The sequence below is a fragment of the Salvelinus namaycush genome, unplaced genomic scaffold, assembly GCF_016432855.1.
Source record: "Salvelinus namaycush isolate Seneca unplaced genomic scaffold, SaNama_1.0 Scaffold1804, whole genome shotgun sequence".
Classification (NCBI taxonomy): domain Eukaryota; kingdom Metazoa; phylum Chordata; class Actinopteri; order Salmoniformes; family Salmonidae; genus Salvelinus; species Salvelinus namaycush.
The window spans coordinates 15127-27156 of NW_024058569.1; the positions used below are offsets into that span (position 1 = coordinate 15127).

A 12030-nucleotide genomic window follows, 5' to 3' on the forward strand; every position below is an offset into this window, starting at 1 on the left:
TTACCCAAAGACTGTATCAGTCAGATTACTGTTGGACTACAGCACCCAAAGACTTTATCAGTCAGATTACTGCTGGACTACATTACCCAAAGACTTTATCAGTCAGATTACTGCTGGACTACATTACCCAAAGACTTTATCAGTCAGATTACTGCTGGACTACATTACCCACAGACTTTATCAATCAGATTACTGCTGGACTACGTTACCCAAAGACTTTATCAGTCATATTACTGCTGGACTACATTACCCAATGACTGTTTCAGTCAGATTACTCCTGGACTACATTACCCAAAGACTGTTTCAGTCAGATTACTGCTGGACTACATTACCCACAGAGTACTTTAAACTTGTGAATTTAGTAAGAGGTGACCATGTGTTATTGTACTTATTGTACTCTCACCAGATGTACCATTGTGAGGATGATTCCCTAAATCAACAGTGTCCTGAATGAGGACACTAATATACACTATTTTATTCACAGCTCTTCTTCTTCTTCTTGTCCTCCAGGCTGCTGAATCTTTCTCTGAGCTCAGATTTGGTCCCAGATCAAGATGTCATCGATGTCATCATCCACGTGGGACGGAACCCGCATGGAAGACACTTAGCCTGGAGGTACTTCAGAGAGAAGTGGGACATCTTGAATTCACGGTAAGAGATTCAAGGCCTCAGAGACTGTAATATGTGTGACTTGTGTACTAACGTTCCTGTGTTGCCATAGTGATGTATTATAGTGTTCCTGTGTTTCCATAGTGATGTATTATAGTGTTTATGTGTTTCCATAGTGATGTATTATAATGTTCCTGTGTTTTCATAGTGATGTATTATAGTGTTCCTGTGTTTCCTTAGTGATGTGTTATATTCTTCCTGTGTTTCCATAGTGATGTATTATAGTCTTCCTGTGTTTCCATAGTGATGTATTATAGTGTTCCTGTGTTTCCATAGTGATGTATAATAGTCTTCCTGTGTTTCCATAGTGATGTATTATAGTATTCCTGTGTTTCCATAGTGATGTATTATAGTCTTCCTGTGTTTCCATAGTGATGTATTATAGTGTTCCTGTGTTCCCATAGTGATGTATAATAGTCTTCCTGTGTTTCCATAGTGATGTATTATAGTCTTCCTGTGTTTCCATAGTGATGTATTATAGTGTTCCTGTGTTTCCATAGTGATGTATTATAGTATTCCTGTGTTTCCATAGTGATGTATTATAGTCTTCCTGTGTTTCCATAGTGATGTATTATAGTGTTCCTGTGTTCCCATAGTGATGTATAATAGTCTTCCTGTGTTTCCATAGTGATGTATTATAGTCTTCCTGTGTTTCCATAGTGATGTATTATAGTGTTCCTGTGTTTCCATAGTGATGTATTATAGTATTCCTGTGTTTCCATAGTGATGTATTATAGTCTTCCTGTGTTTCCATAGTGATGTATTATAGTGTTCCTGTGTTCCCATAGTGATGTATAATAGTCTTCCTGTGTTTCCATAGTGATGTATTATAGTCTTCCTGTGTTTCCATAGTGATGTATTATAGTGTTCCTGTGTTCCCATAGTGATGTATAATAGTCTTCCTGTGTTTCCATAGTGATGTATTATATTCTTCCTGTGTTTCCATAGTGATGTATTATAGTGTTCCTGTGTTCCCATAGTGATGTATAATAGTCTTCCTGTGTTTCCATAGTGATGTATTATATTCTTCCTGTGTTTCCATAGTGATGTATTATAGTGTTCCTGTGTTCCCATAGTGATGTATAATAGTCTTCCTGTGTTTCCATAGTGATGTATTATATTCTTCCTGTGTTTCAATAGTGATGTATTATAGTGAATGAATATAAATGTACATGGACAATGAAGTAGATATTATTGTATCGTATGTATGTCATATATATTTTAGGGTAAATTATTTCTACTTATATCTCATATATGTTTGAATAATTCAATGCTTATTTTGCATTCTAGTTAATCTATTTAACCATTTTGTTGCCAAATTCATATACAGTACTGTACTTGTGGATTTTGTAGAGTATCATTAAATGTATTGTGTTGTGATTACAGTAGATTACAGTACATTAGATTCCAGATACTGTAGAAGTGAATGAAAAGGACATTTGTGATTGTTAATCTGCCCCAGAGCTCTTTGGGACGGTGCTCAGCGAAGCCTCAATAGAACAACAGTGTTTGTCAAAGCCTTTCTTCAATAAAACTCTGTTCTCCATGTTTAGGTACGGGGAGGCCTTATTCATGAATTCTAAGCTCATCAGTGGGGTGACGGAATTCCTAAACACAGACACAGAGCTGAATGAGGTACGTTTATTTAAGGTTCACTCAGGTATCCCCGTCTTCAGTAACAAACTGCAGATGGCTTATTGTATAATAGGTTACATTTAAGTACATTGTAAATTACACTATTAAAAATGTGAAAGAAATCTGAATATATGCCAACTTGGGAATTTTTTCATTTTAAAAATCAGTATGATTATTACAGGTATATAACATTTACTAATCCGTCCTGCTCTGTTAAATTGTCTTAACATTGATTTGATGGAGACAGTCTGGTACAGAGTCTACATTAAATCCCAACCTTTTCTAAAAGCATACCTTTATTTCTCACCCCTAAAGTCATATTCTTTTTTTTTTTAAGTAGTTTTAAGTAATAGTGTTTTTCTCCCTGATCAGGGGGCATCAGTACCAGTCCAGTAATCCCACTGACAGAACCACAGAGAAGAGACCTAAACCTTAAAGGGATGCTTAGACTGTACCAGTTTCTTGTTATTTGTTCTCTGCAGTCCCTAATTGGCTAAAAAAAAGCTTTTCTGAAGTTCTGAACTTCAAAAGGAAACTTCCTGTTTGTTTTTGTGTCTGGGAGTAATTCAAAACAACCCGTCTGCAGATTACAGTTTATGGATACAGTAGGCCTATATATGAGCCCAAGCCTGGAAAGAAACATGAATTAAAATCATGATTGCGCTGTTATACAATACATAGCCTACTGCAGATTACACACGGCAGATTCTGTCTTTTTTTAAAAAGTTATCTTTGGTACATAATTGATCTAGCCTAAATTAAACACATTTAGAGTTTGCCTACAACTATAGGGGATTTGTATTGGATTTTGAATAGCCTAGTAATAGGTAATTTTTTATGTTTTCATAATTAATAGGCTGACACATTGTCTTTAGCTACAGAATATCTCACCACCGTACGTTTCCATCTCCTCTCTCTTCTTCATTCCTTTAGTTACAGAATATCTCACCACCGTACGTTTCCATCTCCTCCTCTCTCTTCTTCATTCCTTTCTCCAGCATGCAGAGAGAAGGGCTGTCAACAGTTTAATGAAATATGTTTAGTTGTGAAAACATGTTACTGTCGATGTTCCCAAACAGATTTCACTTGGTTTCTCAAATTAAGTACTGGGTAGATGCAGGAACAGGGTAGGAGAGACCATGGCATACAGAGTACTGGGTAGCTGCAGGAACAGGGTTGGAGAGACCATGGCATACAGAGTACTGGGTAGCTGCAGGAACAGGGCTGGAGAGACCATGGCATACAGAGTACTGGGTAGCTGCAGGAACAGGGTTGGCGAGACCATGGCATACATAGTACTGGTTAGCTGCAGGAACAGGGTAGGAGAGACCATGGCATACAGAGTACTGGGTAGATGCAGGAACAGGGCTGGAGAGACCATGGCATACAGAGTACTGGGTAGAGGCAGGAACAGGGCTGGAGAGACCATGGCATACAGAGTACTGGGTAGAGGCAGGAACAGGGTAGGAGAGACCATGGCATACAGAGTACTGGGTAGAGGCAGGAACAGAGTTGGAGAGCCCATGGCATACAGAGTACTGGGTAGCTGCAGGAACAGGGCTGGAGAGACCATGGCATACAGAGTACTGGGTAGAAGCAGGAACAGGGCTGGAGAGACCATGGCATACAGAGTACTGGGTAGAGGCAGGAACAGGGTTGGAGAGACCATGGCATACAGAGTACTGGGTAGAGGCAGGAACAGGGCTGGAGAGACCATGGCATACAGAGTACTGGGTAGAGGCAGGAACAGAGTTGGAGAGACCATGGCATACAGAGTACTGGGTAGAGGCAGGAACAGGGCTGGAGAGACCATGGCATACAGAGTACTGGGTAGAGGCAGGAACAGGGCTGGAGAGACCATGGCATACAGAGTACTGGGTAGAGGCAGGAACAGGGTAGGAGAGACCATGGCATACAGAGTACTGGGTAGATACAGGAACAGGCCTGGAGAGACCATGGCATACAGAGTACTGGGTAGATACAGGAACAGGCCTGGAGAGACCATGGCATACAGAGTACTGGGTAGATACAGGAACAGGCCTGGAGAGACCATGGCATACAGAGTACTGGGTAGAGGCAGGAACAGAGTTGGAGAGACCATGGCATACAGAGTACTGGGTAGCTGCAGGAACAGAGTTGGAGAGACCATGGCATACAGAGTACTGGGTAGCTGCAGGAACAGGGTTGGAGAGACCATGGCATACAGAGTACTGGGTAGCTGCAGGAACAGGGCTGGAGAGACCATGGCATACAGAGTACTGGGTAGCTGCAGGAACAGAGTTGGAGAGATCATGGCATACAGAGTACTGGGTAGAGGCAGGAACAGGGCTGGAGAGACCATGGCATACAGAGTACTGGGTAGAGGCAGGAACAGAGTTGGAGAGACCATGGCATACAGAGTACTGGGTAGATACAGGAACAGGGCTGGAGAGACCATGGGATATAGAGTACTGGGTAGAGGCAGGAACAGAGTTGGAGAGACCATGGCATACAGAGTACTGGGTAGAGGCAGGAACAGAGTTGGAGAGACCATGGCATACAGAGTACTGGGTAGAGGCAGGAACAGGGCTGGAGAGACCATGGTATACAGAGTACTGGGTAGAGGCAGGAACAGGGCTGGAGAGACCATGGCATACAGAGTACTGGGTAGAGGCAGGAACAGGGCTGGAGAGACCATGGCATACAGAGTACTGGGTAGATGCAGGAACAGGGCTGGAGAGACCATGGCATATAGAGTACTGGGTAGAGGCAGGAACAGGGTTGGGGAGCCCATGGCATATAGAGTACTGGGTAGATACAGAAACAGGGCTGGAGAGACCATGGCATACAGAGTACTGGGTAGAGGCAGGAACAGGGTTGGAGAGACCATGGCATACAGAGTACTGGGTAGAGGCAGGAACAGGGTTGGGGAGCCCATGGCATATAGAGTACTGGGTAGATACAGAAACAGGGCTGGAGAGACCATGGCATACAGAGTACTGGGTAGATGCAGGAACAGGGTTGGAGAGACCATGGCATACAGAGTACTGGGTAGAGGCAGGAACAGGGCAGGAGAGACCATGGCATACAGAGTACTGGGTAGATACAGGAACAGGGCAGGAGAGACCATGGCATACAGAGTACTGGGTAGAGGCAGGAGCAGAGTTGGAGAGACCATGGCATACAGAGTACTGGGTAGCTGCAGGAACAGGGCTGGAGAGACCATGGCATACAGAGTACTGGGTAGCTGCAGGAACAGGGCTGGAGAGACCAGGGCATACAGAGTACTGGGTAGAGGCAGGAACAGGGCTGGAGAGACCATGGCATACAGAGTACTGGGTAGATACAGAAACAGGGCTGGAGAGACCATGGCATACAGAGTACTGGGTAGAGGCAGGAACAGGGTTGGAGAGACCATGGCATACAGAGTACTGGGTAGAGGCAGGAACAGAGTTGGAGAGACCATGGCATATAGAGTACTGGGTAGATGCAGGAACAGAGTTGGAGAGACCATGGCATACAGAGTACTGGGTAGAGGCAGGAACAGAGTTGGAGAGACCATGGCATACAGAGTACTGGGTAGATGCAGGAACAGGGTTGGAGAGACCATGGCATACAGAGTACTGGGTAGATACAGGAACAGGGTTGGAGAGACCATGGCATACAGAGTACTGGGTAGAGGCAGGAACAGAGTTGGAGAGACCATGGCATACAGAGTACTGGGTAGAGGCAGGAACAGGGCTGGAGAGACCATGGCATACAGAGTACTGGGTAGATGCAGGAACAGGGCTGGAGAGACCATGGCATACAGAGTACTGGGTAGATACAGGAACAGGGTTGGAGAGACCATGGCATACAGAGTACTGGGTAGAGGCAGGAACAGGGCTGGAGAGACCATGGCATACAGAGTACTGGGTAGAGGCAGGAACAAGGCTGGAGAGACCATGGCATACAGAGTACTGGGTAGAGGCAGGAACAGGGCTGGAGAGACCATGGCATACAGAGTACTGGGTAGCTACAGGAACAGAGTTGGAGAGACCATGGCATACAGAGTACTGGGTAGATACAGGAACAGGGTTGGAGAGACCATGGCATACAGAGTACTGGGTAGCTACAGGAACAGAGTTGGAGAGACCATGGCATACAGAGTACTGGGTAGATACAGGAACAGGGTTGGAGAGACCATGGTATACAGAGTACTGGGTAGCTGCAGGAACAGGGCTGGAGAGACCATGGCATACAGAGTACTGGGTAGCTGTAGGAACAGGGCTGGAGAGACCATGGCATATAGAGTACTGGGTAGAGGCAGGAACAGGGCTGGAGAGACCATGGCATACAGAGTACTGGGTAGCTGCAGGAACAGGGCTGGAGAGACCATGGCATATAGAGTACTGGTTAGATGCAGGAACAGGGCTGGAGAGACCATGGCATACAGAGTACTGGGTAGAGGCAGGAACAGGGCTGGAGAGACCATGGCATACAGAGTACTGGGTAGCTGCAGGAACAGGGCTGGAGAGACCATGGCATATAGAGTACTGGTTAGAGGCAGGAACAGGGCTGGAGAGACCATGGCATACAGAGTACTGGGTAGAGGCAGGAACAGGGCTGGAGAGACCATGGCATACAGAGTACTGGGTAGCTGCAGGAACAGGGCTGGAGAGACCATGGCATAAAGAGTACTGGGTAGAGGCAGGAACAGAGTTGGAGAGACCATGGCATACAGAGTACTGGGTAGAGGCATGAACAGGGCTGGAGAGACCATGGCATACAGAGTACTGGGTAGAGGCAGGAACAGGGCTGGAGAGACCATGGCATACAGAGTACTGGGTAGCTGCAGGAACAGGGCTGGAGAGACCATGGTATACAGAGTACTGGGTAGCTGCAGGAACAGGGCTGGAGAGACCATGGCATACAGAGTACTGGGTAGCTGTAGGAACAGGGCTGGAGAGACCATGGCATACAGAGTACTGGGTAGAGGCAGGAACAGAGTTGGAGAGACCATGGCATACAGAGTACTGGGTAGAGGCAGGAACAGGGCTGGAGAGACCATGGCATATAGAGTACTGGGTAGAGGCAGGAACAGGGCTGGAGAGACCATGGCATATAGAGTACTGGGTAGATACAGAAACAGGGCTGGAGAGACCTTGGCATATAGAGTACTGGGTAGATACAGAAACAGGGCTGGAGAGACCATGGCATATAGAGTACTGGGTAGATACAGAAACAGGGCTGGAGAGACCATGGCATACAGAGTACTGGGTAGAGGCAGGAACAGAGTTGGAGAGACCATGGCATACAGAGTACTGGGTAGAGGCAGGAACGGGGCTGGAGAGACCATGGCATATAGAGTACTGGGTAGAGGCAGGAACAGGGTTGGAGAGACCATGGCATATAGAGTACTGGGTAGCTGCAGGAACAGGGTTGGAGAGACCATGGCATATAGAGTACTGGGTAGAGGCAGGAACAGGGCTAGAGAGACCATGGCATATAGAGTACTGGGTAGATACAGAAACAGGGTTGGAGAGACCATGGCATACAGAGTACTGGGTAGAGGCAGGAACAGGGCTGGAGAGACCATGGCATACAGAGTACTGGGTAGATGCAGGAACAGGGCTGGAGAGACCATGGCATATAGAGTACTGGGTAGAGGCAGGAACAGGGCTGGAGAGACCATGGCATATAGAGTACTGGGTAGATACAGAAACAGGGTTGGAGAGACCATGGCATATAGAGTACTGGGTAGATACAGAAACAGGGTTGGAGAGACCATGGCATATAGAGTACTGGGTAGAGGCAGGAACAGGGCTGGAGAGACCATGGCATACAGAGTACTGGGTAGCTGCAGGAACAGGGTTGGAGAGACCATGGCATACAGAGTACTGGGTAGCTGCAGGAACAGGGTTGGAGAGACCATGGCATACAGAGTACTGGGTAGCTGCAGGAACAGAGTTTGATAACCCATTTTTTCTCTTTCCTCTGTTCCTGTTCCATTTGATAATGGGCCATTCTAAATCTAAACTAATGTTGACATATTAGTAAAGACAAGATTTAATTGAGGATAGTGGGTGGGTGATGGGTGAAAATACAGTGCATTCGGGAAAGTATTCAGACCCCTTGAATTTTTCCACATTGCTACGTTACAGACTTATTTTTAAATTGATTAAATGTTGTCTCCCGTCAATCTACACACAATGCCCCATAATGACAAAGCGAAAACAGGTTTGTAGAATTTTTTGCAAAAAATAAGTGTTCAGACCCTTTACTCAGTACTTTGTTGTTGTACCTTTGGCAGCGATTACAGCCTCGAGTCTTCTTGAGTATGACGCTACAAGCTTGGCACACCTGTATTTGGGGAGTTTCTCTCCTTCTTCTCTGCAGATCCTCCAAAGCTCTATCAGGTTGGATGGGGAGCGTTGCTGCACAGATATTTTCAGGTCTCTCCAGAGATGTTTAATTGGGTTCAAGTCCGGGCTCTGGCTGGGCCACTAAAGGACATTCAGAAACTTGCCCTGAAGCCACTCCTGCATTGTCTTGACTGTGACACTTTAAACGTAGATTACCTAGACACTAGATACACACAGTATCCTTTCCAACAGGTATGCTTGCTGATTGTTGCCTGGATTACCCTCACGTACCTGACTCTGTGTCTGTCTGTTACCTTCTTCAGCTGAAGGAGTTTATCCAGATCAGTGGAGGTGGAGCGGGGCCAGCGTTGGCCCGGGCCGTGGAGATCGTGGAGGCCAACGTGAGATGGCACAGTCTCTACCAACGCCAGATCTTCCAGTGGCTAAGGAAGTCTCCCAACGGTTAACACACAGCCAACAGGGTTCAGCCCAAGCATGGTATCTCTCTGAAACTATTACAGACCCAACAACATCGGGCGGAGAAACTAAAATATAACTAAAACTAAAATATATTTCAACATGAATATGTTAATTTGAATTGCAAAATAAGACATTTCCCCACCTCCCCTCCAAAAGCTTGATGAGAAAGTCACTGGTAAACCGGAGAGAGAAGGAACAGTGAAGACGGACGATGTGATTGGCTCATATGACCTTAGTCTGACCGTCCGTCGAAGGTGGATTTGATTAGGTATAAATATTGCATGGTGGCATTCATCTCCAGTGACAGTTTTCTTTTTCAACGCATGGTTTTCACCCCTCCTCTGATTGGTTTTCCACTCTGCTGACCCCTGTGACCTTTTCAATGACCTTTGAACCTCCGGTCAACTCTTAGTAGCCTATGAGGAGAAAGACAAAACGAGCTACAAGAGGCACAGGAAGAGGACCTGGCGGCAATATGATACAACTGTGACAAGCACAAGTATTATACTTTTTTTGTTCAATGATGACAATCATTATTTCGATTAGGACAAAAGCAAATAGGAATTATAACGTAATCAAATAATATGTGTACCTAAACGGTTTGGACCTTAACCTTCTCTTCTGAGCCATACTGAGGTGGACTTTGTGACGTGTGGAACATTTAGACGGGGGACCTGGCGACTGAAGTGATGTTCATTGTTGTGCGTGATGTGTTCCATAATAACTTATCCTCCTTCCTCATCCAATAGGGTTTCCCTAAATGACACTAAGCCAGGGGCGCTCTGCAGAACCCAGGAGGCAGGAACAAGGTGACTCCCCATAACCCCGAAGGAGTCACTATTGATTATTGATCGATTATCGTTAAATAACATCATTTACATTTGCTGATTGCACTGGAGTGTCCTTGGATTATACCGTCTTGGTGTTTGAGTGAAAATAAAAATAAAACTGTTGTGAGTTGCGGGTGATATTTTGTGTGCAGATGGTCCACGTTGCTGATGGGACTGAGAGCCAGTGGATACAGCCTGTGTGAGCCACGGTGTAGTAATGATGACATGTAGAAACTTACCTTGTTTTGCTCAAACGTCATGCTTCGGTTTTCATGTGCCGCTAATTACTTAATAAAAAAAAGTTTCACTCAGAAACCGTGTCTAAGCAAACGCAGAGGAAATGTGCACCGATGTTCCTGACAGATATTACTCGTTTTGCTGCTACCCTGCAAAGCCCAGTAAACTTAACAGGCCGATGCTAACAGCTAGCTGGATATACTCTGTGGACTCGTTTCATGAAGAATAGAACATAATAATGAGTTTTTACTGTTGACACTTGGCTGGTAGAGCAAATCCCCGTTGGGTTTTACTGGGGAGTCCATTGCTCATATTTTCTGTGTAAAAGTCAGTGCTATTTCTATCCTCTTCGGCTAATCCTTGATACTGTAGACCTCAAGAAGAAAACAGTTGCAGCCCTTCACCATCTTTTCCTTTCTTGTTGTTGTTTTGATGTATTAAAAATGCTTCTTTTTTTTTCTAAATGAGGGACAATATTGTTCTGTTTTGAGCAGAGCAGCAATGGGATTTTAACGCTGACGAATAAATTATTTTGTACAGTAATGCAACGCTGCCTGACTGTGTCTGTCATTATGAGAGAGAGAGAGAGAGAGAGAGAGGTCACGATCAGATGAGCTCCTGCATTTTTCAGCATTTTCTTTAAAAAAGATAGATTTAAAGTTAGATAAACTTGGATTTTTTGTCAGGAACACATACAGGATGCTACCCTCTACTACATAACCTTCACTTCAAATCAAAACTCAAAACCTACAACCTGATTTTGGACGGAATTACGGAATCACCTGAAAAGTTCACAACAACCAAGGATTAATTATTCTATACAGCAAATTCTCTGGAAAACAACAGAAACCTGAAAACACCACCCAACCTGGAACTGAGTGAGTAATGTTTAGTCTGAAACTATATTCTATTTCCAAAAGCCAAGAAGAAAAATACATGACATTACTTTATAAGGACTGAATGGTAACATAATTCTGCCAAGCTTGATACAGCTTCAACTAGCACTTACGTGTCAAGTGAGAGGTGTCAAAGCCCATTAGCCCAACAATGGCAGGAGAGTCGAATAGTCTACCCCAACCAAATGGAGAGGCCTTAGAAGCTCCCTCCTGCTGTTCAGAGGTAATTAAAATACAGTACCCTGTGAGTGTAAAGAATGATAAGGCAAGAAAAGATCACAAAATGAAGCTCCTTATGGAAAATCAAGAGACACTTTTTGCTGACTATTACAAAAATGGGAACATCAGCAACCTTATCTTCCACACAAACCATCCCCTGGCATGGCACAGTGCTATATTAGCACACTACCCCTCTGTTAAGAGAGGGGGGGTTAACGAGGGGTGGAAACTCAGGATACTTGACAACGAGGACGAGGAGTCAGCTAATATAAATCTATATAAGTCTGGAACAGTAATGGTACAGGGCAACCCCAAACAGTTTCAGCTGGACTTTCACCTAATCAAAGATTTAGCCCAGCAGGAGAAGCTCTCCCTTGATAAAGATACCCCCACCCCAAGCGGGTCAGACCAGACCTCTTCATCATATAATCCCACAGACGAGCAACCCTCAGCAGACAGTCAACCTCCCAGCACAGAGTACTTCTCCCTCATTGAAATGAAGGATAAATTCACCCAGCTGGAGGTAAGGCAGGTGGAGCTGGAACAGCAGGTGATTACACTCCAGTCAGCACAGACCCAGAAAACAGTCCAGCACAACAACACCCCTTTAACCAGACCCGGAGTGCTGGAGGTGGAGAGAGACATATCTGCACTCTGGACAGTGGTGAGACAACTTCAACAGGAGAAAGAGCAGAAGCAGGAGCAGGAGCAGAACAGAGCACTAGAGGAGAGGATCAGACT

At 45.1% G+C, this 12030-nt stretch overlaps 1 long non-coding RNA gene across 1 annotated transcript; it reads left to right on the forward strand.

Annotated features, from left to right (window-relative positions):
- The first annotated feature begins 525 nt into the window (after nt 1-525).
- Nucleotides 526-10717, forward strand: LOC120037662. Its single transcript, XR_005474840.1, has 3 exons — nt 526-651; nt 2223-2304; nt 8951-10717. It is a non-coding gene; the product is annotated as an uncharacterized LOC120037662 (long non-coding RNA).
- Nucleotides 10718-12030: the final 1313 nt, after the last annotated feature.